The sequence below is a fragment of the Ricinus communis genome, unplaced genomic scaffold (assembly GCF_019578655.1).
Source record: "Ricinus communis isolate WT05 ecotype wild-type unplaced genomic scaffold, ASM1957865v1 Ctg34, whole genome shotgun sequence".
Lineage (NCBI taxonomy): Eukaryota > Viridiplantae > Streptophyta > Magnoliopsida > Malpighiales > Euphorbiaceae > Ricinus > Ricinus communis.
Window position 1 is genome coordinate 30,001 of NW_025963468.1, and position 7,500 is coordinate 37,500.

General features: G+C 27.2%; 1 non-coding gene across 1 annotated transcript; it reads right to left on the reverse strand.

Moving 5' to 3' along the window:
* Positions 1 to 5,509: 5,509 nt before the first annotated feature.
* TRNAS-GCU lies at positions 5,510 to 5,597 on the reverse strand. Its single transcript has one exon. It is a non-coding gene; the product is annotated as a tRNA-Ser (tRNA).
* Positions 5,598 to 7,500: the final 1,903 nt, after the last annotated feature.

Consider the following 7,500-nt stretch of genomic DNA (forward strand, 5'->3'; position numbering starts at 1 on the left):
GGATTTGAACCAATTTTTCTAGATGGATGGGGTAAGGTATTAATACATCTGACACATAATTTAAATGTGGAAATTTGTCCTCTAAAAAAGGAAATATTGAATGAATTGATCGTAATTTATGAGATTTTACTATCTCTGACCTTTCTAAAGAAGATACTAATCGTAGGGAAAATGGAATTTCCACAATAACTGCAAAGCCCTCTGATATCATTTGATAATATAAATTCTTGTTGTACTTAAAAAATGGATTTTGATTAGAATCATTAGCAGAAATAATCAAATGGTTCTGTTGATACATTCGAGTAATTAAACGTTTTACAATTAATAGACTAGATTTATTGTCATAACCTAAATTTTCCAACAAAGTAGATCTATTTAAACTGTGATCATGAGCAAATGTATAAATATACTCCCGAAAGATAAATGGGTATAGGAAGTTATTTTTTCGAGATCTATCTAGTTCTAAATATCTTTGATATTCCTCCATTTTTTTATTTGAAATTAAATTGGATTGAAGCAAGGATAGAGGATTTTTTTTTATTGGGTTATTAAATGCTACATAGTGCGATACAGTAAAAACAAAGTAGTATGATAGAAAAGAATAGATACCTCGGAAATAGGTAAACTCATCAGTGGACTCCCATCCTCTCTTTTTTCCATCTAATTGGTTTATGTTTATTATAAGATAAATAGATAAAAAAAAATGATTAGAAATCCTTTATTTTTCAAGCCAATCGCTCTTTGATTTTGGAAAAAATATCTTTATCAATATACTCTTTCTTCTACACATTAATCTCCCGCCCATACTCATAGTGGGGAATAGCTAATAGTTAGGACTCATTAAAAGAAAATAAAAATTGGCTAAAGGCCTTCCCGCATTAGGCACTAATTTTTTTTTAACGTCTAATTAGATTGGATAATCATTCAAATTAAGAACGTAAGCTCGTTGCTTTTTTGTTTCCCTATAATTGGAACCGTAGGACTCTATCCATTTATTCACTCGATACAACCTTGAATTCATTTATTATGTTCCGCACCAAGACCCCAAATAACCAAGAATTCAAATAAGGTTTGGCCTGATTCGACAAAAATGAAATATTCTCAGAATTCTCCATTGATACGACATGCTGTTTTTTCCATTCATTCCTTTCAGGATCAGTCGCGGTCTTTCAAACTATACCGATGGTATGGATGAATCCCTTCCTTCATACAAATGCGTAAAAGATATTAGCCGCACTTAAAAGCCGAGTACTCTACCATTGAGTTAGCAACCCCCCCCCCCAAAAAAAAAAAAAAAAATGAAATTCTATAGATACAGCCGGAATCAAAATAAATAAAGAAATTGGAAGCACATGACACAATCAAAACATTAAACTAGCATTAAACTAGCAAGAAATTAAATACAAAAAATTTTAATCAATTCTGAATAAAAAAAAATTAAAAATATTCTTTTATTTTATAATTTATAACATTTTTTTCAATCAAACAAAACGTTTGTATTACAAACAAATCTAAAAAAACCATCACTTGAATAAAGAAAAACCAAATCTATGGAACAGGAATAAATAGATCCACAGAAAAGATCCAATTACCTCAGATCGGATTATATTTATTTGATACACTGTTGTCAATATAAATTGAATAAATTGAGAAAAAAAAAATACACAATGACGAAAACAAAAGAATGAATTGCATTCAATTTAACAATTAAAAAATAAAAAAAAATAGGTATGAATATAGTATGAATAGAACAAGAGAAGGGGGGTGTAATAGAGAAAAGGTTATAATATAAAAAGCTATATATATATACGAATTACCCACACCCTGCATTTCGTTAAGTAAATTACGTTTGATTAAGACGAAGTTCCGTAAAAACCCCCGCCTTGCTTAAAATATCATGAACAGTTCCTGTAGGTTGAGCGCCTTTTCAAGGAAATATAGAATAGTAGGAACATTTAAATAGGTTTGATTTTTTAAAGGATCATAAAAACCCACTTTCCGAAGATCTCTTCCTCTCTGCGGGATCGAACATCAATTGCAACGATTCGATAAACGGCTCATTGGGGTAGAGGTAGAAAAAAAAGACCCCCCGTGGAAACGTATAAGAAGTTTTGTCCTCGTACGGCTCGAGAAAAATGATTCGAAGTTCTGTATATATCTAGAATTATAGTGTCAAATAGATCCATAAAATCATCAAATCAATTAACTTATGATTTAAGTCCTTTTTCTTCTTTTTTTTTTTTCTTTTTTGGTAAACAAAAAAGAAAAAAAGCATCTGTACCCTTCTAACTCAAGTTGGATAACTTTCAAATAGCTCAAAGGGAACCCCTTAGGCGTTTCATTTTTCACTTATTGAGTGATCTCTAATGCCCTTTCTTTTTCTTTTTGTTTCTTTCTTTTATTTTTAAATGTATAATGTATTTTGATTCTTCATTCTGATCTAATTGTTGAGACAATTGAAAACGGTATTTCCTTGTTCCAGGATCCTTTATCTTTGCCTTGAATCGTTGGGTTTAGACATTACTTCGGTGATCTTTAATCGTTTCGAAATGGCAGCAACATACCACTTTTTGTGATTTCTTTCTATTAAAGAATCAGACTAACAATTGATTCCTGTGTGATACACTTTTTTAATCAAAAGAATTTGGCCAATTCCAACAAACCTTATTCTTGGACTTGAAATTTGCTAGGATTGGATCCTTTCTATTTCGATATTGAAAATATACTTACGAAGTTGTTCCAACTTATTGATTAGGGCTAACCCTAGATTCTTGCCCTAAGAAATAAATCAATACTTTACTTTCTACTCGAGCCCATCATGTACCATTTACATTACAACCCAATAAAAAACGAAGGTTCTAGTGTATAACAGAACAAACGATGTCGAGCTAAGAGCACCCTCATTCCTATATGCTATTGTTATATGCTATATAATATTATATATAGAGCTATATAATATTAATCTATATACTAATCTATATACTATATAATATATATAATATAATTATATATATATTATATATATAATAGGGGGGATGTAAGAATCCACAGCCGATCGTGTCCTTCAAGTCGCACGTTGCTTTCTACCACATCGTTTCAAACGAAGTTTTACCATAACATTCTTTGAGTTTTGAAATAGTATGTAATTGATTCAATTATGGAATCGTGAATAGTCATTGGTTCGACCGGCACATAGGAATCAAAAATTTGAACTTCTATTGGGTAGTTTCTGAAGAAGTGTCAGAAAGAATTCAAATTAATCCCATATTTTATTGTATGAATATTTTTTTATTTTCAATTCTAATTTAGAATAAGATAAAGAAATAAGTTCTTTTTGAATCTTCAAGTGACTCCATAGGACGGATTCGCCTATCTCACATTTCTTTGAGTCCCAAGAACTTATAAAAATCATTAAAAAGATTTCATTTTTAAATTGCCTATCCCAATATCATTATTTTTTTGTTTTAAGGTAAGAAATATATCTTCTCATTATAAGAGAAGAGAAAAACCCCCTTTTTTAGATACAGATTTGAATTAAACCATCAAGGATTTAAAATAAAATAAATAGGTAAAAAAAATATTCAATTTTTCAGATAGACTATCAGATAGACTAAAGAATTGTCTAAACTAAAGAATTGTCACTGAAATTAATTATGGATATTCTATGTTAAATATTAAAATTAAGCGAGGGATGACAATTTTTTTTTACATTACAAAATCGGAAACAAAGGTGTTAATAAAAAAAAATGCTAAAAATACATACATATAAGCATTTTTTCATTTTATGAATAGTTTATTTGACTTGACTTGATTCTTCTAAAAATTTTCCTAAAGTAAAGCGAAAAGTGAATAGGATATATGAATCAATCCCGTCCCAATTGTTAGATAGATTCTCAATTGTTAGATAGATTTAGAATTATTCATTAAAGACAAAGATAAAATATCTGAAAATGTGGTTATTAAAAGAAACTACATATGAAACATATGTAGTTTCTTTGTTTGTTTTAATTTTCACAGGCACCGGCGAAGGCATTGAAATAGATATCTTCCATTACTAATACTAATTAACTCCTATCTACTCCCAAATTAAATTATATGGGAGATGTTAAATGATAAATCAAACAAGGAAGGATCCTTTTTGATATATAGGAATAGCTGGACGGAAGGATTCGAACCTCCGAATAGCGGGACCAAAACCCGTTGCCTTACCACTTGGCCACGCCCCATTTGAATTTCTATTCAACACTAATAAAAACTAATATTGGTATTAGCTCTTCGTCAATTCCCACCAAATATCTAGAAAATATATTAGCTTGTTGTTCGGATTTTTCTATGTGTAGATATAGAATTAAATTCAATTTATTGATCATAATATATAATTCAATTAAGATACTGTATAAAAATATGATTTCCTCTATTCTTTTTTGATTTGAGAATTGAAGGATTTTTGATTGGGTGAGTTTAATAAATTTTATAAAGTTTAATAAAGAAGGGTTTTTAATCTACCTTTCTTTATCTTTATTTTTTATCAATTTTTATATCTTTTCTTTTTTTTCTTTTATATTAATAACATATTAATAACTCAGTCAAAATAAAATTATCTTCAAGAACAAAATGTTTGTTATGCTTAATATTTTTAGTTTAATTTGTATCTGTCTTAATTCTGCTCTTTATTCAAGCAATTTTTTCTTCACAAATTGCCCGAAGCCTACGCCTTTTGAATCCAATCGTAGATGTTATGCCAGTAATCCCTGTACTCTTTTTTCTATTAGCCTTTGTTTGGCAGGCTGCTGTAAGTTTTCGATGAGATCTTTAATGCTGTCCTAAAATAATTCATGATTTATTCGAGAAAAAAAATTATAGCAATTGATAAGATCAGATAAGTCTTATAGTATAAAGTATAAACTCTTAATTCAAATATTGAAGTTATTGTATAAATATAAACTATAAACGCGAGAATTCTGGATCACCCCATTTTTTTCATTCTAAACTTTTTTCCATTGCAGATCCTATTAGAATCCTTTTGTAGTTATGAAAAATATCTAATTTTCGGTATGAAACAAAATTTTGGCAATTAAAGACTCCGACTTTTATTACAAATGAATTTTGAATTTAGAAAAATTATTTTCATTTCTAGAAACCGCCCATGTCTTGGTGTTAAAATAGAATATGTGGTATAAAAATAGAGAATCTATTTTTTTCCAAACCAAAAAAAGATCTTGGAGATTTTATAATGCTTACTCTCAAACTCTTTGTTTACACAGTAGTGATATTCTTTGTTTCTCTATTCATCTTTGGATTTTTATCTAATGATCCAGGACGTAATCCCGGACGTGAAGAATAAAAAAATAAAATATATAAAATTAAAATAAAAAAAAAATATAAGGGTTTTTCTTGATTTTTCAATGTTCTTAGTATTTTACTATTCTACATTTTTAAATATTAAATAAAACAAAAAAGTTCGCTAAATTTAAAAGAAAAGAAAAAAATTCCAAGTCATCACCGGAACCGGAAAGAGAGGGATTCGAACCCTCGGTACGGATAACTCGTACAACGGATTAGCAATCCGACGCTTTAGTCCACTCAGCCATCTCTCCCGATTGAAAAAGGATACTTACTATGTTACATTACACAACAGGTAAGGCTTGAAAATAAAAAAAAAGCCTTTTTCCCTCTTTTCTTTATTTTATTACTTTTATTACTTTCAAAATTACTTTTTATATTTTTTTTATTCTTTTATTTTTATATGGAACTATTTTATTTAATTTAATATATTAATTTAATATATTAAATTAAATATATATTCTATAATTATATATTTAATTTGAATAATTATATATTCAATTTAAATGAAAATTTAAAATAAAATTCAAAATGTCTTACTCGACAAAAGGTTCATTTATATACAATAATCGCATCGTAGCGGGTATAGTTTAGTGGTAAAAGTGTGATTCGTCTCTATTAACTCTATTCTAATAGTTAAGGGATCCTTGGCCCATATTCCGGGTGAAAAACTTTATTTCTTAAAAAGATTTAATCCTTTACCTCCCAATGAAAAATTCGAGGAAGAATATACATTCTCGTGGATTTGTATCCAATTTTTTGAATTTCTAATTGAAAAAAATTGGATTATGAAATTACGAAACATAATTTTTATTAATTGGATCAATCCATTCAATTGAATGAGTATGAGTAAAGGATCTATGGAAAAAGACAGAAAAGTATATTTCTAATCGTAACTAAATCTTCAATTTTTTCTTTGTTTTGTATAGTCGAGATTGAAGCAAAATAAGTATTAAACGATGACTTTGGTTTACTATAGACATCGACATCTTGTTTTAGCTCGGTGGAAACAAACTGCCTTCCTAAGGATTCTTTCAGATAGAAATAGAGAACGAAGTAACTAGAAAGATTAAAAACCCCCACTCGTCTAGAGGGATCATCTAGAAAGCGCCTTGCTTTGAAATGCATTAAGACAGAAAAGCTAACATAGATGTTATGTGTCGAATTTTTTTTCGCCCACTTCTTATAGCTGGAAATTTTCCATATTCCATAAGGAGCCGGAATGAAACCAAAGTTTCATGTTCGGTTTTGAATTAGAGACGTTAAAGATGATGAATCAACGTCGACTATAACCCCTAGCCTTCCAAGCTAACGATGTGGGTTCGATTCCCGCTACCCGCCTCTATATCTCTATACTCTAAAAAATACTAAAAAATAGAGTCTAAAAATAAAAAAAAATAGAGATAATATTTTTATTCTAATATATTTATATAGAATATAATAGAATTTTATATAGAATATAATAGAATATAGAATATTTCTAAAATATTAATTCAAAAAATTTAAATTATTTATTTAAAATTTTTGAATAGTTTTTTAATAGTCTAATTAAATTGGACTCCATATACGTATTTTCTATTTTTCTATTATTAATTTTCTATTTTTCTATTATTATAATTATATTATAATTATTAATATTATTATTCTAATTATTAATATTATTATTATATTATAATATTATATAATATTATATAAATTTTTTAATATTAATATTATATAAAATATTATATAAATTTTTTAATTTTATATTTTATATTATATAAATAGCTAACTATATATTAACAATATATAATAACCCTCTATTCTATATAGTTAGTTATTATAGAAGTATTAAGTTTTTATATATTTCTATTATAACTAGTTAATATCTATTATAACTATATAATATAAAGTTATAGTATATAGTTATAATTTGTTCTATATAAATAGACTCTAGATAGTGTATATACTATCTTTATATTAATATACTATCTTTATATTATTAGAATATAAATTAATAAGAAACTAGAATAATGTTAGAAAAAGTAATTGTAAATTGTAATAAAAAAAATTGAAAATTCTAATAATCTAATAATAAATTCTAAAAATTAGAATATTTCATTCTAAAATTAAATAATTCTAAAATGAATATAAAAGAATTAATCCATCATTTACATT